The following is a 21,165-nucleotide window of genomic DNA, read 5'->3' on the forward strand; positions in this document are numbered from 1 at the left end:
AAGTACTGAATGCTACCGACGTAAGCTGGAAAGTACTTACAGGCTTATGTGCCTGAGGGTTGCGAGCGCATACCGTACCGTGTTAAACGACGCTTTCTACGTCATCACTGATGGTGCCTATCGGCATCATGAGGACTTGGAGTGCTTCGAAATGCGCGGCACAAAAGGCATACGCAGAACTGCCAGGATGGCCTCTGTGGTCAAATGGCAGCGCGCGTGGGACAGTTCCACCAAAGGAAGGTGGACCCATAGGTTGATACCGAGGGAAGATAGTTCAATTAATAGGCGCCATGGGGAAGTAACATTCCACCTGACACATGCCCTTTCAGGCCATGGCTGCTTCCAACAGTATCTACACCGTTTCGGGCATGCGGATTCTCCCGAATGCCCAGTGTGCAATGGTTTAGAGGAAACGGTGGAACACGTTTTGTTCACGTTTTCGCACAATGCGTGACCGTATGTTTGCCAAAGGGGCCCCCGGTAAGGGCCGGGGCAAATGGAGACCCTGCTGCCAGCAACTTTATGGTGCATCTGATAGAGCCTGAAGGGTAGTGATACCCTCCTTTGCTGGCAGGTCAGTTCGGGTTGCATGTGGGCATCAGCTCTTGATGTCTGCTAAGCAGTCGGGCGCGGGCGGAGTTGACCCTGCCCGCCTTCCGAGGACAAAGGCAGTGGTGAGGGCCACTCGGGGAACTGGTTAAGCGCCAGCGTCCCGAGTAGAAGTAAAAATCATAAAAATATCATCATTTGATATTTCTCAGTGAAGTACTCAAGATCATAATTAGCTGTTGGTTTGTTTGACATAAGAGATAAAAGATCAAAAAAAAGATCAAAAATTAGTATGGGGAAGAACATAATAATATCTCATTTTGATGTAATAAGATCAGACTAATATCTGGGGAGATCTGGGCTGTAGCACATCTAACCAATATCATATAATGATCTGACAGATGGATTGAAGTAAAAAAAAAGGTTTGCGACCAGAATCGAACTTATGACCTTGTGATCTATGAGCAGTAACATTACCACTGCACTACGACTCATATCTAAATATAGGAGGTAACAAGAGCATCAAGTTCTACGTCTCCAAGGTGTTTGCGAGTCATGGTAGTTGTGTTGGTTTGGTCCCGCCATGTTGTAGATGAGTGTGTGAAAGAACTAATTATGATCTTGAATAGTAGTTTTCAGATCTTACAATTTTCGGATGTTATAGATGAATGTGTCAAAGAACTGATTTTGATCTTGAGCAGTAATTTTCAGATCATTCGATTTCTGGATGTTGCAGATGGAAATGTGAATAGCTAATTTTGCTCTTGAGCAGTATTTTTCAGATTTCTCAATGATAAATGTTCTATTGCAGAATATTAATACAGTTTCCGCCCAAAATTTGCAAACTGACGTGATGGTATGGAAAATAAAACTGAGGTAAGGCTCAATTAGGAATTGCATATTTTCCTTAACTAAAAGAGCACCTTTCTCTAGATGATTGCACATTTTATGCTCTTTCTCTGAATTGTGAACAAAGCTAGTGATCCAAACTTTAAAAACCACATGTGTAGAAATATGTTTTGTTTATTTTGCGCCTAAACAGGACGAATTTCCACCAATAGGACGCAATCAGTGAAGTACTAGATTGTAGTAATGAGCTGATTTTTTGTATGGTGAGAAGGTACATTCTTAATCTCTGCAACGAAATGACGCAAAAAGCCTGGCTGTTATGATTCCTTGCCTAACCTAATGGTGTTTGAGCAAAACTTTAGGTAACTGTGTTATTGTTTTCTCCATTTCTTGCAACAAAGTTTTCCAAAGTTTTATTCCAACAGCACCAAATAATGCAAGGAATCATAATACCCACGCCTCCTGCATAATTTCGTTGTAGAAACGGAGCATTTACCTTCTAGCCATAAAAAAATCAGCTAAAAATCTAGTATGTACTTCACTGAACGTGCGCTATTGTGAACTGTCGCCCAGAAAAGCCTTGGAAACATTTAGAAGATCGTAGTCGTCACGACTATCGTCTGTTCGTATACCCGAGGCAGAATCGCTACGCAATTCGTTGGTTGAAACTCAAAAAGCTTGTCGTCTACAGCGGTATGTTTTGTTGAATCTAGAATCAAACGGTCCGTTTTTCGAAATAGACGTATTTTGCTTAGCGGGCCGATAAAATTCCCAAATTGTCCGGTGATTCATTTATTGGATTCGTACCACAAATGCAAGCTCGACATCGAGGTCCAGCTCATATTGTCATCGGACTCAATTGGAAAGCCTCTGCTGGTTTACTCACAGTGAAATAAAATAATTATAAACTAGGATTAAGAAATCTATCAGATAAAATCAGTATATATTTTTATGCCTTTTTTTTAAAGGAAAGCAAATATCGATTATATGCATTTTTTTGTGCCGATTACGCATCCATAAACCCGCGTATTGAAAATGAAGGCCACTTCTACTTCCTTCTTGTCCCAGTGCTCGTTTGTAAAATTTGTGGTGTACATAAGGGAACATCTATTTATTATATAACGCAAAATTCGATATTTTTGAGCTCGGTGGTTGGTTCATTAGGATCTGGCGGAATCCATAATGTGCTTTTGTATGATAACTCCAACTTTTTTGTATGGACGTTATTTGGGGACGGCGCATAATGAAAGTTGAAAACTTAAAATAGTTTCTTAAATAGTGCGAAATGTTGGGAAATTTCGATATTTATACAGCGGGTTGCACTAGGCTTTCCAAAGATCAAATTAAGTACTCATGTTGAAATCATATCACGATGAGATATTGAGCAGGTATTTGGCAACTTTTTGAATATCTCATCAATATCAAATTAAGATATGACATCAAAATTTGATCGTTTTAAGATATGTTTATGATATTCACGTCTACCCGGGATGCTACCGTGATGGACACTCCAAAGCGAGTCATCGATACTCGTTGCTGCTAGGCTACGCAGCTAACCTTGAGGGTGCGATGTGCACTTGCCCCTTTCTGAAGCAATACCTTCTGTGGTGGTTCCGGAGAAACGTAGGGTTTGGCGACCATAGGATAGTGGGTCGAGGAGAGAATAGTCCTGGTTTTTACTTTTGTAGTAGGTACACACCTAGAAAATATCATGTAATTTTAAGTGCCCTGAACCTGACATATACGAGCATCTTCAAAAACACAAATTTAGAGGTTATAAGATGTAAATTAACGTATTTCAAGACACCCCAAAATAAAACTTATTATTGAGCTACATCTCTTACACTGAACGGCGGTTTGCGGTGAAAATTACTATTCTGGGGGTCAATTTCAATACACAACCCCACTAAATTTGTACAGACTGAGTTCCGTTTCAAGTCAACAGAATTATGTTTTCAATTTTACCATGGATTCGATTTTCAATTAAAAAAAGTTTCCGTTAGAAATCGGATTCGAATCAAGAACCTTGACATCACCAGGGTCGCACGCTACCACTCGGCTATCGAACCGGTTGATGTGAAAAAAAAAAACAAAACGCACACAATAAGCGTTGGTGGTCGATGATCATGCTTTGCCATGGTAAATTTAAAAACATTTTTATGCTTGTCATTACTGCAAGCCGCCTTTCAGTGTACCTCTCGGCTATTTCACCGAGTAAGAAGATACTGATTCTACGTTTCTGGTGAAACGGATTTGTCGACATCTAACGCAACCAACCAGCACTTCATAATGCGCGTAAAATTGAGTCCAGGGAATGAAATTATCAGCAAATTGAGACGAAAAACGGCGATTTTCGAGCAACCGATTTTTTCTGTTTTTACTATTCCTGTGAGAAATGTTTATCGGTCGTTGCTGTTTGTCCCCGATCAAAGATAGCCGAAAACTGGAAATCGCTCTTTTCATTTTCGCTATCCAACTTTATCGCCTTCATAGTTATCGCGATAATTATCAGAAGGCAAGTAACAAAAATTTGCCACTAACGGGATTCGAACCTGGACCCTCCACAAAGACAGAAATTTTATATATAAAAGCTACAGTCGGTGACGATGGCACTACGGAAAGGCGAACAAAGAGCAGAAAGCAAACCAGTCCACTTTTCATTGCTGATGATAATCGATTTTCGGCGCTGCGGAAAGAGCGAAAACACATTCTCGGGAGAAGCCCGGGTCTGAATTTATCGCACGTCTTTTTTCGCCGATAATGCATGTGAGAGAGTTTCCTGCTATCGCGATCATGATCGATAATTTCATTCCCTGAATGAGTCTAATTTGTGATTCAGTCTTGAAAACGTTTACGTTTTTAGGTGATTCCTCTCTCTCTCTTCTCTCTTCTTGGCGTAACGTCCTTATTGGGACAATGCCTGCTTCTCAGCTTCCACAGGACTTCCACAGTTATTAACTGAGAGCTTCCTCTGCCAATGACCATTTTGCATGCGTATATCGTGTGGCAGGCACGAAGATACTCTATGCCCAAGGAAGTCAAGGATATTTCCTTTACGAAAAGATCCTGGACCGACCGGGAATCGAACCCGTCACCCTCAGCATGGTCATGCTGAATACCCGTGCGTTTAAGGCCTCGGCTATATGGGCCCTTGATTCCGTTTCATACAAATTTCAGAATTTCTGAGTGTGTAGATTCCGTTTCATACAAATTTCAGAATTTCTAAGTGTGTAGAAAATGGCCTCAGCCCCACACTACCCTAACCTTCCTGTTAGGATGTCTGTTGAGCAGATTCTCCCCTTACAGTTTAGAAGAAAAAAAAAACATAAGGCTACAAACGAAAGGCTGAAACAATATAAACTGTGGTGCATAATTGATCGGACAAACGCTGATTTTCATACAAAATGGCCAAGTTTAAGATGCTGTAACTATGGTTTGCTTTGCTGGATTGAGTTCAATTTTTGACACGGAACTACAAATATGCTGAATTTTGTGTATACACAGTATAAAATGTTTTCGTTCACAGGTCTGGGCGTGGCAAGGCGTTGAAAATATTGCAAAAGTGATCGGACAGCGGTACCCCTTTGATTTACACGCGTGCCGCTGTCCGATCACTTTTGCAATTTTTTCAACGCCTTGCCACGCCCAGACCTGTGAACGAAAACATTTTATACTCTGTATACACAAAATTCAGCATATTTGTAGTTCCGTGTCAAAAATTGAGCTCAATCCATCTAAGCAAACCATAGTTACAGCATCTCAAACTTGGCCATTTTGTATGAAAATCAGCGTTTGTCCGATCAATTATGCACCACAGTGTAACTGTAACAAAAGGCTGAAATCACAAAAGGCTGATAACAAAAGATTCTGAAATTTTATGAAAGCATGAAATGAGTGATGAGGGTAGGTTCAGTCAAGAAAATAATCATACAGACGGTTCTCCATGTCTCTATATTGAAGAAACCATCGAGATAAAGGGAGATCGAAATGAATAACTCATTTTTAATGCACACTATATCGAAAAAACAAAACCTCCGTAACTTGGAAAGAAACTGCAACAAACAAATGTCACTTCACCTTCCCATAATATTTTGCAGCTAGGAAACGAGGTCTAGTAACCTGTAAAAATAGGCATATCGAAATATGGAGAGAAAATCTAGAACAAAAAAGAACGAGATCGCATCGACACAGGGAGATACCGAGATTATGAAATATTGACATATAGAGAAGAAAAATGCATGCAGATTGAAGGGATCCATCAAATCATCCAGATAGGGTGAGATATTGATATGTAGAATATCTAGACATGGAAAGTGGACTGTATATACCAAAACTACTAATCTTCTTCTTTTTCTTGGCGTAGCTTCCCAACTAGAGTATTTCCACAATTATTAACCCTAGAGCAGTCGCGTCTTCGGCCACCATCAGCGTCAGCTGTGTACCTTCCTTTGCCAATGGCTACTTTGCATAGTATGTGGCGGGAAGAAAGATACTCTATGCCCAAGGAAGTCTAGACAGTTTTTATCCCAAAAAGTTCCTGGGCTGACCGGGAATGGAACCGCTCTGCTTCAGCACGGCTTTCTGAATTCCCGCACACTTACCGCTTCGGTTATATGGGCCACAAAATTACATAAAATGATATTATTTGAATCGATGATTTCTTCAACCTCAAACAAGGGCTTATTTCTTTCGAGTTATGCTGTGATAGCGATTGTTGCCATTTTTGCTGGCAACAATATCACCAAAGATTTTCTCTTCTCAGCATATGCAATTTATTCGAGATATATTGTCATAATTATGTGGCAGATCAACAAAGCCACCAACTTTGAAGGGTGGAAATGATCTAGAAATCAGCTGCTATTGCATCGATGACGTTTAAATAGGGTAGTGGACGTATTTTGGCCCACCCTGGGATTTTTATTACATTTATCATGTTATCTCTACAAAATCTTGGCAAATAATTATTGGAACTTCCAATAATCATTTACCAAGATTTGGTAGAGATTATGTGATAAATGTAATAAAAATCCCGGGGTGGACCAAAATACGTCCACTACCCTATTTAAACGTCATCGATGCAATAGCAGCTGATTTCTAGATCATTTCCACCCTTCAAAGTTGGTGGCTTTGTTGATCTGCCACATAATTATGACAATATATCTCGAATAAATTGCATATGCTGAGAAGAGAAAATCTTTGGTGATATTGTTGCCAGCAAAAATGGCAACAATCGCTATCACAGCATAACTCGAAAGAAATAAGCCCTTGTTTGAGGTTGAAGAAATCATCGATTCAAATAATATCATTTTATGTAATTTTGTGGCCCATATAACCGAAGCGGTAAGTGTGCGGGAATTCAGAAAGCCGTGCTGAAGCAGAGCGGTTCCATTCCCGGTCAGCCCAGGAACTTTTTGGGATAAAAACTGTCTAGACTTCCTTGGGCATAGAGTATCTTTCTTCCCGCCACATACTATGCAAAGTAGCCATTGGCAAAGGAAGGTACACAGCTGACGCTGATGGTGGCCGAAGACGCGACTGCTCTAGGGTTAATAATTGTGGAAATACTCTAGTTGGGAAGCTACGCCAAGAAAAAGAAGAAGATTAGTAGTTTTGGTATATACAGTCCACTTTCCATGTCTAGATATTCTACATATCAATATCTCACCCTATCTGGATGATTTGATGGATCCCTTCAATCTGCATGCATTTTTCTTCTCTATATGTCAATATTTCATAATCTCGGTATCTCCCTGTGTCGATGCGATCTCGTTCTTTTTTGTTCTAGATTTTCTCTCCATATTTCGATATGCCTATTTTTACAGGTTACTAGACCTCGTTTCCTAGCTGCAAAATATTATGGGAAGGTGAAGTGACATTTGTTTGTTGCAGTTTCTTTCCAAGTTACGGAGGTTTTGTTTTTTCGATATAGTGTGCATTAAAAATGAGTTATTCATTTCGATCTCCCTTTATCTCGATGGTTTCTTCAATATAGAGACATGGAGAACCGTCTGTATGATTATTTTCTTGACTGAACCTACCCTCATCACTCATTTCATGCTTTCATAAAATTTCAGAATCTTTTGTTATCAGCCTTTTGTGATTTCAGCCTTTTGTTACAGTTACACTGTGGTGCATAATTGATCGGACAAACGCTGATTTTCATACAAAATGGCCAAGTTTGAGATGCTGTAACTATGGTTTGCTTAGATGGATTGAGCTCAATTTTTGACACGGAACTACAAATATGCTGAATTTTGTGTATACAGAGTATAAAATGTTTTCGTTCACAGGTCTGGGCGTGGCAAGGCGTTGAAAAAATTGCAAAAGTGATCGGACAGCGGCACGCGTGTAAATCAAAGGGGTACCGCTGTCCGATCACTTTTGCAATATTTTCAACGCCTTGCCACGCCCAGACCTGTGAACGAAAACATTTTATACTGTGTATACACAAAATTCAGCATATTTGTAGTTCCGTGTCAAAAATTGAACTCAATCCAGCAAAGCAAACCATAGTTACAGCATCTTAAACTTGGCCATTTTGTATGAAAATCAGCGTTTGTCCGATCAATTATGCACCACAGTTTATATTGTTTCAGCCTTTCGTTTGTAGCCTTATGTTTTTTTTTTCTTCTAAACTGTAAGGGGAGAATCTGCTCAACAGACATCCTAACAGGAAGGTTAGGGTAGTGTGGGGCTGAGGCCATTTTCTACACACTTAGAAATTCTGAAATTTGTATGAAACGGAATCTACACACTCAGAAATTCTGAAATTTGTATGAAACGGAATCAAGGGCCCATATAGCCGAGGCCTTAAACGCACGGGTATTCAGCATGACCATGCTGAGGGTGACGGGTTCGATTCCCGGTCGGTCCAGGATCTTTTCGTAAAGGAAATATCCTTGACTTCCTTGGGCATAGAGTATCTTCGTGCCTGCCACACGATATACGCATGCAAAATGGTCATTGGCAGAGGAAGCTCTCAGTTAATAACTGTGGAAGTCCTGTGGAAGCTGAGAAGCAGGCATTGTCCCAATAAGGACGTTACGCCAAGAAGAGAGAAGAGAGAGAGAGGAATCACCTAAAAACGTAAACGTTTTCAAGACTGAATCACAAATTAGACTCATTCAGGGAATGAAATTATCGATCATGATCGCGATAGCAGGAAACTCTCTCACATGCATTATCGGCGAAAAAAGACGTGCGATAAATTCAGACCCGGGCTTCTCCCGAGAATGTGTTTTCGCTCTTTCCGCAGCGCCGAAAATCGATTATCATCAGCAATGAAAAGTGGACTGGTTTGCTTTCTGCTCTTTGTTCGCCTTTCCGTAGTGCCATCGTCACCGACTGTAGCTTTTATATATAAAATTTCTGTCTTTGTGGAGGGTCCAGGTTCGAATCCCGTTAGTGGCAAATTTTTGTTACTTGCCTTCTGATAATTATCGCGATAACTATGAAGGCGATAAAGTTGGATAGCGAAAATGAAAAGAGCGATTTCCAGTTTTCGGCTATCTTTGATCGGGGACAAACAGCAACGACCGATAAACATTTCTCACAGGAATAGTAAAAACAGAAAAAATCGGTTGCTCGAAAATCGCCGTTTTTCGTCTCAATTTGCTGATAATTTCATTCCCTGGACTCAATTTTACGCGCATTATGAAGTGCTGGTTGGTTGCGTTAGATGTCGACAAATCCGTTTCACCAGAAACGTAGAATCAGTATCTTCTTACTCGGTGAAATAGCCGAGAGGTACACTGAAAGGCGGCTTGCAGTAATGACAAGCATAAAAATGTTTTTAAATTTACCATGGCAAAGCATGATCATCGACCACCAACGCTTATTGTGTGCGTTTTGTTTTTTTTTTTCACATCAACCGGTTCGATAGCCGAGTGGTAGCGTGCGACCCTGGTGATGTCAAGGTTCTTGATTCGAATCCGATTTCTAACGGAAACTTTTTTTAATTGAAAATCGAATCCATGGTAAAATTGAAAACATAATTCTGTTGACTTGAAACGGAACTCAGTCTGTACAAATTTAGTGGGGTTGTGTATTGAAATTGACCCCCAGAATAGTAATTTTCACCGCAAACCGCCGTTCAGTGTAAGAGATGTAGCTCAATAATAAGTTTTATTTTGGGGTGTCTTGAAATACGTTAATTTACATCTTATAACCTCTAAATTTGTGTTTTTGAAGATGCTCGTATATGTCAGGTTCAGGGCACTTAAAATTACATGATATTTTCTAGGTGTGTACCTACTACAAAAGTAAAAACCAGGACTATTCTCTCCTCGACCCACTATCCTATGGTCGCCAAACCCTACGTTTCTCCGGAACCACCACAGAAGGTATTGCTTCAGAAAGGGGCAAGTGCACATCGCACCCTCAAGGTTAGCTGCGTAGCCTAGCAGCAACGAGTATCGATGACTCGCTTTGGAGTGTCCATCACGGTAGCATCCCGGGTAGACGTGAATATCATAAACATATCTTAAAACGATCAAATTTTGATGTCATATCTTAATTTGATATTGATGAGATATTCAAAAAGTTGCCAAATACCTGCTCAATATCTCATCGTGATATGATTTCAACATGAGTACTTAATTTGATCTTTGGAAAGCCTAGTGCAACCCGCTGTATAAATATCGAAATTTCCCAACATTTCGCACTATTTAAGAAACTATTTTAAGTTTTCAACTTTCATTATGCGCCGTCCCCAAATAACGTCCATACAAAAAAGTTGGAGTTATCATACAAAAGCACATTATGGATTCCGCCAGATCCTAATGAACCAACCACCGAGCTCAAAAATATCGAATTTTGCGTTATATAATAAATAGATGTTCCCTTATGTACACCACAAATTTTACAAACGAGCACTGGGACAAGAAGGAAGTAGAAGTGGCCTTCATTTTCAATACGCGGGTTTATGGATGCGTAATCGGCACAAAAAAATGCATATAATCGATATTTGCTTTCCTTTAAAAAAAAGGCATAAAAATATATACTGATTTTATCTGATAGATTTCTTAATCCTAGTTTATAATTATTTTATTTCACTGTGAGTAAACCAGCAGAGGCTTTCCAATTGAGTCCGATGACAATATGAGCTGGACCTCGATGTCGAGCTTGCATTTGTGGTACGAATCCAATAAATGAATCACCGGACAATTTGGGAATTTTATCGGCCCGCTAAGCAAAATACGTCTATTTCGAAAAACGGACCGTTTGATTCTAGATTCAACAAAACATACCGCTGTAGACGACAAGCTTTTTGAGTTTCAACCAACGAATTGCGTAGCGATTCTGCCTCGGGTATACGAACAGACGATAGTCGTGACGACTACGATCTTCTAAATGTTTCCAAGGCTTTTCTGGGCGACAGTTCACAATAGCGCACGTTCAGTGAAGTACATACTAGATTTTTAGCTGATTTTTTTATGGCTAGAAGGTAAATGCTCCGTTTCTACAACGAAATTATGCAGGAGGCGTGGGTATTATGATTCCTTGCATTATTTGGTGCTGTTGGAATAAAACTTTGGAAAACTTTGTTGCAAGAAATGGAGAAAACAATAACACAGTTACCTAAAGTTTTGCTCAAACACCATTAGGTTAGGCAAGGAATCATAACAGCCAGGCTTTTTGCGTCATTTCGTTGCAGAGATTAAGAATGTACCTTCTCACCATACAAAAAATCAGCTCATTACTACAATCTAGTACTTCACTGATTGCGTCCTATTGGTGGAAATTCGTCCTGTTTAGGCGCAAAATAAACAAAACATATTTCTACACATGTGGTTTTTAAAGTTTGGATCACTAGCTTTGTTCACAATTCAGAGAAAGAGCATAAAATGTGCAATCATCTAGAGAAAGGTGCTCTTTTAGTTAAGGAAAATATGCAATTCCTAATTGAGCCTTACCTCAGTTTTAGTGGGCCAAAATACGTCCACTACCCTAACAGTCGGATTACTCGAATCATTATTTCAGCCTTGTCATGTTTACGGAAACGAGTTTTTCTCGTGTATCGGTGTTGCGGCAACTGTGTTTCCTAAACTCTAGAAGTGTCACTTTGCAACAGCCATATTTGAACAAAATGAAATGATTCTATCAAGTCCAATAAAACACGCTCAAACACGGACACAGAAGGAAACGAAAAAAAAAACACGCACTACTTTTCTGGACGTTACTCGTTTCGAGTCATTTCTTCGACGATTATGAAATTTTCATTTCTCACATCGCTAGGCAATAAATAGGCTTTGAAAAAGCCGCATCACATTGTACCCTCACTCACCATTCGACACATAGACGAAAAACGGAAAATGCAATGCCGACCGAAACATGCGTCGGGTTGGTTATTGAGGCAGGCCAAAACCGCCACAGCAGATTTTAACGCCACACCTCCTTCCGACGATAATGGGAACCAACTGCCTAGCGCAAACAATTCAGCGATAGCGTGCGAACGTCCAACTGGTGGGCGAATGTGTACGGCGTGTATTTGAACTGGTCAGTTTAGTAAATGCGATGTAATGTGCGCCAAAAATCGAAAATGTGTTGGTAAAAGTGCGTAATACACAATTTTTTTTTCACGTTTGACAGTAACTAATCAATATTGAACCAATGTAGGGTATATGTACCATTCCTTGGCCTAATTTGCAAGCCGTCTTGACAATTTTGATCATAACTCATGAATTAATAGCACTAGAAATAATATGTTGACCCTATTACACATTCTAGGCAATGCATATTTCACCAATTGGAAGTAAACTAACGTAAATGTTCAAGAATTTGCTTAATTAAGTTGAAAAGATTCGATGCGATGGTATGCAACGTTGGTCTATGGTACAAAAATTGGCCTATTAGTGGATACAACGTTGGCCTATTGCTTTCCATGCACTAGAACCACTTATTATCTCATTTTTTTCAATATTTCTGCTGAAATATTATCTCTGTTTGCACACCAATCTTACTTGAAAATTACATCTTCAGAGCGAAATTTTCAAAAAACTGTAAACAAATTACTTAAACTAAAGTTCTTTCTTAATGTACTAACGAAAACAACGCAACCCTATTATTGTGTTATATTTTTATAGTCACCGTACACAAAATCTTTCTTCCTGTTCGTTCTTTCTGATTCTTACGTAAGCAATGTTGTTGACGTCACTTTATCGGTGTTGTTGACGTCAATTTACTGATGGGCTAAGATTTGGGTACATAGTGAAAAAAATGTCCTCAATATTCGACCCACATTCAATTTGTAAAATATTTATTATTCGTTGAAAACCAATATACAAGTTCAAAATAGCGTCTTTGACCATTGCATCAAATGTTCAGTTATTAAAAAGTCAGTTCGAAATGTTCCAGAATCAAGCCATTTATGATCATGTGTATAGACTACCCACTAAGCCGAAGAATCAGGGCGTCTACAAAAGCTTGTAACCGTTGGTTCCAAATTGGACTTGTAGCTCCGCCACAAGATTTATTGATATTTCCAATTTCCTTTCCCGAATTTCCGGTTATGACTAATACGCCCTTTGCGAAGTAAGATCCCACTAATACCAGTATGGAATGGGTGGCTTCACTCAGTAGGCTTGATGAGTGCAAGAGCTCTGTTCCACTTTTACTGTACCCACTGTTTGACGGGCCGTCTGACAGTATAACAATGTAATGAGACTGGGTAAAGCACTTCTTGGTCTTTAGTTTGACAGACAGATGGAGCCAGCAAAAATCGGGTATATGACCAAATTATGAGCGCAAAAGATTAAACAATTGATGTATGTTGAATGTTGCATGTTTAATCTAGCTCTGTTCCACAGATGGCCGTTGATTATAAAAGCCAGAAATGCCAATGATCAATCTCTTTTTCCGATCAAGATCACCAGAACAGACAGTAGTGCGCGCGTGTAAATAGTGTACATATTGTAAAAGGTTAAAATTTATTTATAGTTTGTGATAAAATCGTTAATAACTAAAGCCTGGAACACATAGCGTCCGTTCCGTCGAGGTTTGCGTTTTTTTGACAGTTTTTCCATGGGAAATGTGTCAAACTACTGTCACGCACACGCAAACGTATGCATTGTGTGGGGCACTTAAGTGTTGTTTTGTTCTTATCCTAGATCTTTAAAATTGTGCAAGTTATGCTTAAAATACACCACAAAAATATTAAAAATTAGTATTAACGTCCACGAAGATAGTACGGTTAGTGTGTTTGGATTAGTGTTATGTAAAAAGGACCTAACTAATATGTGTTATTTCCAACAGTTCTGATGCTAAATAGTAGTGCGAAGATTCAAAAAGTAGAAAGTTAAACAGAAAACCCATAAGAAAAAGGTAATTTCTATTGTGAATTATTGTATTGTATTGCTCATGGAAAATTGTAAGAGGCTTGTGCTAGTGACGTCACGGGGTATTCAAATTTGTGGTTAGGTCCAGCAATTGGGCCTTTTTCTTTCTATTTGTGTATCACTGCCTAGGAGTGATCCCGGAAGCATCTGTAGTGGTCAAGTGCGCTCTCCAGTGATCGGAAATCGAATCTCCGTGGCGGCCTCGACAGACAAAAGCCGTGAGCCCCCCCCTCTACGAAGTGAGGGTTACCGCAGCAACGGCCATTGCGATCTGCCGGTCGAACGAAACCACGATCGGTCGCCATTGCGTCCTCCGAATGCCTCCAGCTGCAGCCCAAGAATTCGCCATCTTCATTTGGCCAACCATAGCCCCGACAACCGTCGCCAATGTGGCCGCCGGTTACCTACCTGCGAAACAACAATCTACCACAGTTCGGGGATCCGGATCCTGAAGTTCAATCAGCATGCAAGTTCCCCTAGTTGAGTGTGACGTCACAAAATAAATTATGTAAATTGTAACTAGCCTCAGAGTAGCCACTTTATTAAGGACACAGCCCTGGTTCTAGCGATTTTACCATTTCTGGCCCTTTGTTGAACGGTTCCGAACTCGGAAGGAGTTACCATCCCTCGCTGGTCTGATGATCTGTTCTAATTCCCATTAGTATATTTATTTAGAGCGTTTGTGAATGTTGTTGGTCGGTCTCAGATTTTCTATGGTGTTCATATGTGCTTCAAATGTTCAATGTTACTGTTGATAGACTGCCTTTAAAACCGTGGAGACAGGAAAGTTCAAGCCATCCTCTATAGACGACCCTGTTGATCCCTTAATCCCTGAGCTACAAGGTTACAAGCTAAACAAAGTGACATTTTCATTCAATTTAAATGCTCCAAACTGCTAAAATTGAAACGAAATGTTATAGTTGTTTGCCGCATAGCTTTTCCAATATTCAGTTATGCGTGTTTGTTTGAGTTTTTGGTTAACGTTGAGATAGGCCGAACGAGGGGACTATGCCAACGAAGCATCCCGATACCCTATCAACAATTTCAAAACATTGAAAAAGCAACGAACAAACACCGTATTCTTCATTACTTGTCTTATAGTTTGCGATCTTGTTGGTTTTGTCCACGGTGCATCGTACAAGCTAAAGTTAATGAGCATGACGATAGGCTCGTTACTGAAATTCGTATTAGATATCATCGTTAAAACAGTTATTTAACACTGAACCATCAGTCTCATTCGCAGCATTTTTTTTTATCTAATTTAAAACAATTTATTTGTAGCATTCCAAACAAACACAGTTCCTTACGGTACAGTGCGCCTAGTCTGGCTTAGTGGAACCGAACCACGTCGACATGCGAATGGCCAGCAAGTTTCTTCGTCAGGTCGGACATATCAACTGTGGTGGTGTGGCGTCTGTCGGCCGTTGCTGTCCCCGTTGAACTCCGGGATGGAAACCGGAGAGCAGCTGCTGGTCGACGTCCGACACCGACCGCAACCACCGCAACGGATACTGGTGCTGGGACCGCTGGAATGGACCTGACAGCAGCTACCACTGGGACACGTTTCTCATCGTGAAACTGCTCCAAACGGAGCTGATACGAAAAGGCAGAGGCCGCTCGCTCTCGGTTACCGTTGTGAACTGATGTGTACTGATAGGCGTAGCCATTATTGGGACGATAGCGTAAATCTCTATGCTTCAGTGGTTCATCGCTGCCGGACAGTGCTGCTGCAGCTACTACAACTAGCATGATCGAAAGCATCAGCAGTGCCAACGAGCTCAATGGGATGACGTGCTAAACCCGACACAGAAATTGCACATTGTTTAACAGGCTACGAACGGTTAATTTCCAAGTACTTACCTTCATGGCCTGGGTGGACGGTATGCTGCTCTGCAGTGCCACGACCAGGATGCGACAATGGGACTCTCTTGTTTCACTGCTATGCTGGTGTTCTCTTGAGCGTTGAGTGATGGCAAATCACAGAGGATAAACTGTATTTATATTGCTGAATAGCACATCATCCGATGTTTGCCATTTATTGTTGATTGAACTTATTCTTGAGAAAGATTTAGCAAGTTTGATTGCACGTTCATGCGTATAGCGAAATAACACTTTTTTGGATAACGAGTTGCAAAATAATAATTGAAAAGAGAGTACATGTCGCTAAGTTGAAAGCTCCACGATTTCCAGTACCCACCCAGTAAGAGTCTTGTGGCATGCTCTGCCCATCTTATCCTTCCGATATTGGCAACCACCAAGATGCTGGGTTCGTCGTAAAGTACGAGAAGCTCATAATTGCTCATTTTGATGTAAAAAATTGCACAACCTTTTTGCTTGTATTGATTGTCAATAAAGAAGTTATTAGAAGCATCCTATGCTTCATTTTAAAACAGGAAATCAACTTACTGCAAAAAATCTTAAGATGAGGTTTTTGGGAAATCAGCTTCAAATAATAGGGTATTGGTTCCAGAGCCATAGCGTGCGGTTGGCCAGGTTGGCCCCCGCCAAGGGCGCCAGGCTCAGAGGGGCGCCACAATAGAAATACACTAGAACTCCAATGGCGCTGTAGTCACTTTTCCTATTCAGTTATATTAACAACTTTAATTGCCAAAATTAATTGTTTGTAAGTGTCCATCGTGTAGAGGATGTCTTGTTTTGGTTAACAAAATTTATTTGACACTTCTAGTACCGCTAATGACGCTGTAAGGGCGTGGCAAACTAGATGTTAGTCACACGAACAGTCGCGACATTGGACTTCTGTGGCTAGTTATTCTAATGGCGTTGCGTTGCGTTGCGTTGCGTTGCGTGGTAACGGAGTAATTCGTAGATTGCATACTGAAAATTGTCATGTCTAATCTTTAATACTCCTATTCTAATTGCTTATGGAATGCTATTTGGGAAGGAACAGCTATCCAATTAGAGGTTGAAGCAAAAAAGACGTGAGAACTTTCATTGCCACGCCCATCTTCTCCGTTACGAGGAAAGGAAAGGATGTGATGATATGACACCTACTTTACGAAAGGCCAGCGACTCACCGGCGCCCCCATAGGTGTCAAGGAGTTGGATATTTGGAATGGGTTGATTTGGGAATCACTATAAGCAAGTGATGCGACAAGATTCAGATTGTGTAAGTGTAGTTAGGTAGATCATGTAGATGTGTTGTAGTGAGTGAAATTGTTTTAGTATATTTAAACACCAACGTTGGGAGTGACATAGCTAAGAAATTTTGTCACTCCATGGGCCTTTTTTGATTCCGGGATGGGGCACAGGCATTTACACTGTGTCCTGGCTAACAAGCCTAGGCTTAACCGCCATTGATCGGTCTCTGGAACGATAAGAAACACGATGTGGATGGGAAAGGATAGTAGGGAAGGGATAACTATTCAACGAGATGTCAGCGACTCGCCGACGCCCTCGGAAATAGAAAGGAAATGGGATTTTGGTACAGGAATGGTCAGGAATTCAGTATTAATAAATTATGCGTTATATTTGTATTTTAATATGTTAAAATCGATCGTTTTAATTGAAACCAAAAGTCGAATTGCGCTGAAAAATTCATTGATTGATTACTCCCAATGAGTGATTGAAATTGACAATTTTAGCGCAACGCGATGTTGGCCTTTTCATTTTTTTGGAGGTATATATAGAAAATTTCCTGAAAAAAAACCCTGCATTATATTGAATATTTAGTAGATTCGGGAATGCAATTATCCGTCATCGGATAGGCGATTCAAAGCCTCAAACATTATACTAACTAAAAGTTTGAGCGGCAATCTGTCGAAGGCATTGTAAAGAAGTCATCAAAAATATCAACGGAAATTCTCCAAGAATGTCATACGTAAATTGCCATAAAAATCTTTCGAAAGACATGCCAGCAATGTGTAAGAGAATGTGTTTGTGTACTTTATAAGAATGTAGAGTATGTAGATATAAACGGAACAATCTCACCAATTGTATCGCCGTCACTGCTGGGCTAGAATTTTCTCTCGAATCGGCATCCTTCACGATTTTCTTGATCTTCATGAAGACAGACCGCTTGCCTTTTCCGGTCGCTCGGAAAAAAGTACCCTGGAGCGCCAGCGAACGACAGCGTCAGCCGTCGGACGTTTGCCTACTGCCCAACATTTTTGGCACTTTTCCTCGTGTAGTATCGTTTAACATCGTCTTCAAACTTCCAAGAAGCGCGGAACACCAATCTTCTTTCTCCTTCTTCCAATCGTCCATTATCGGGCACGGAAATGGTTCAACCACAAGTAACAACGGTCCCGGTCCAGCGAAGGTTTGAATTGGTCACCGAGCTCACTACCGTAAAGTTTTCAAATGCTACTGTATTTGACAGGTGGGTTTCCGTCCACTGTGTGCAACCAGTATTCGTGCAAATGATGCTGTTAAGTCGGCAAGTTAAGTAACTGTGCCCTAGAATCCATCGGATACGGATCTGGCCATGTTTTGATTATGCACAATCTTCATTTTTTTCACTTTCAAACGAACAGAACGGGATCAGAAAAATGACACGCGCAGAGAAATGAAAACACGTTCGCGCCTGGCAAAGCCTACTCATTTTTTTTCTTTCTGTGGCTAGTTATTCTAATGGCGCCACAAAAGGCAAACAGGATGAATATTATCAAGATTTCACTGTTCAAAGTATCTAAGGTTGATCATGTGTTTTTACGTTTTTCCGATTTCTCAAAAAATCAGATTTTTCTAGATTATTTTGAATATTTACCACGATGTTATCTGGAAATTTATCTACTATTTTATTTTGAGAAACTATTTTGTTTTGTTTTTCAATGAACAAAGCAAAATCAATATGCTTTCGAAATTCTTGTGAAAGTTCTTTCTCATAATTCTTAAACATTCTCTTGAGGTTACTTCTGAGGCAAAATGCCCAGTGTTGACAAAAATATTTTAAATTATTTCTGTTTATACAATTGTTGGAAAAAAAAACTTTATGTTTATTAGGGATTAAACTCTTGTAAAATTAGCGCAACCCATTAAGTCGTATTCTCCCAAACAACTATTAGTGAGTTTTTATTTAAAATCCTTCAAAACAAATTAAATATATTTGGAGCCCTCAAAAACTTCTAGAAACTCTTCTAGGGATTACTTTGAAAAATTCTTAAATAACACAGCGCAACATTTTTTGTCTCAAGGGCAAACTTATGTGTCTCCGAAGGATTTTGGGTCGCTGAATCCGAATCCGGGCTCAGATTTGCTCCAACACGTCACAATTTTGAGCTATACGGCTATACCTCAATTTATAGAGCAAAATATGCGATTTTGGGCTTTTTTGACTGCAAGCCATTAAGCTTGGAAATATTTTTTTTAAGCAATCAAAAGGTTAATTGGTCAATTAACATCTAAATTAACGACTCATGCAAAATATTTCTTTTTACCTAATCAAATTTGATAGATTTGAGCATTTTATGTTAGTATGAAAACTTGCATGCAACTTTTGGAGGATGACTTGTATGGGAAATGTCGTACCTAACATAAATCGCTTAAATTGTCGGGGCCCGTGGCGCAGTGGTCCACACGTTCGCTTCATAAGCGGATGGTCATGGGTTCGATCCCAGCCTCGGCACTTGCAATTTTTCGTCGGTTGCTCTTTCCCCTGACCCTCTTCGGAGCATATAGCTCTAATGGACCCGGAATTTGGGTATCGGCGAACCGCAACTCATAATGGACCCCCAATTGGACTGGAAAAGGAACAGCAGCCACACATCAGCATCATCGTGCTCATCATTCTACCATGGACAGGGTAGACAAGTGAAAGAAGCACAAAGGCAACCAGTTCAATAAAGTAGAATAGAATAGAATACATTTAGGCGCTTTACAAAGTGGAAGTGCGGCGTCCAATTGGAATCGCTCACTTAGTACCCTAGTGGACAAAAGAGCTGTAAATTAGGTTAAGTGATTAAGAATAAAAAAAAAATAAATCGCTTAAAACTATCAAATTCGATTTGGTAGAACGAAATATTTTGCATGAGTCGTTAATTTAGATGTTAATTGACCAATTAACCTTTTGATTGCTTAAAAAAAATATTTCCTTGCTTAATGGCTTGCAGTCAAAAAAGCCCAAAATCGCATATTTTGCCCTATAAATTGAGGTATAGCTCAAAATTGTGACGTGTTAGAGCAATCTGAGCTCGGATTCGGATTCAGCGGCCCAAAATCCTTCGGAGACACATAAGTTTGCTCTTGAGACAGACAAAAAGTTAATTTTTGTTACGCTGTGTAATTTCTCCCGAAATTCTTACGGTAACTTTTTCAGGAATCCTTTGGAATATTCAAAATTCTTCCGGTGATTTTTCACGAAATTTCTCGAAGGACTTCCTTAGAAATTCTTCCGAGAAGGCTATCAGGATGTAATCTTGGAATATATTCGGAAATTATTCATGCAGATCTTTGTCCATAAAGACTTTATTGGAATATCTTAAACAAGAAATATAAGAAACTTCTGCAGATATTAAAAAAAAAGTTTTTTAGGGAAAATTTTCTTCAGGGATACCTTTAGAAATTCCTCCACAGATTCCTTTCAAAATTCTTCAAGGGGTTAATACTTCTTTATCTCAATACTTATTTCACTAGCTTTTTTCTTGGGTTTCTCCTGGAAAACCTTCTATGAATTTCTAAAGAAATGTTCCGATGTTTTCTTCAGAGATTCTTATAGATATTCCTGAAAGAATATCTTTGAAGGTTATGGATTACGATTAAGGAAATACCATTGATTCCTATAGAAGCTCATGCAGGGATTCCTTTAGAAATCTCTCCAATGATTCCTTCATAAATGTCTCTGAGAATTCCTTCAGAAATTCTTCAAGATTTTTGTTAAGGAAAATTATCTATAGATTGTTTTAGAAATTCGATCAGTTTCCTTCAGAAGAAATCTACCATGTCGCTTAGAATATCTTCCATTGATCCCTTCCAAATTTGGTTCATGTTCATTAGAAATGACGCCATAAATTTCTGCTAGAATTCCTCTAGAAAAGTTTTAAACTCTTCCAAAAAATCATTACTATGGAACAATTCCAGACACTTTCTCAGGTATTCCATTATTAAATCTGTCATTGGATTCCTTCAGGGATTTCTTCATAAAACCTTCTAGGGATTTGTTTTAAAAAATCCTCCAGAGATTCTTTACGACTCCTTCAAAACTTCTCCTTTCAGAAATTCTTCCAATGGTTTTTCACATGTTTACAGGCATTTCTTCAGGAACTGCTCCAGGAATTCTTGGAAGATTTTTTCCATGAATTCCATTGGAAATTCCTGCTGAAATATTTTTTCATTAGGTATACCTCTGGATCTTCTTGCAGGAATTACTACAGAGATTTCATACAGTGGTTCAGAAGATTTTTTTTTAAGAGATTTCAACAAAAAGTCATAGATCTCTTCAGGGTTTCCTCCTGTTATTTTTCCATGTCCATGATTC

This window comes from Aedes albopictus, chromosome 2 (assembly GCF_035046485.1).
Source record: "Aedes albopictus strain Foshan chromosome 2, AalbF5, whole genome shotgun sequence".
Lineage (NCBI taxonomy): Eukaryota > Metazoa > Arthropoda > Insecta > Diptera > Culicidae > Aedes > Aedes albopictus.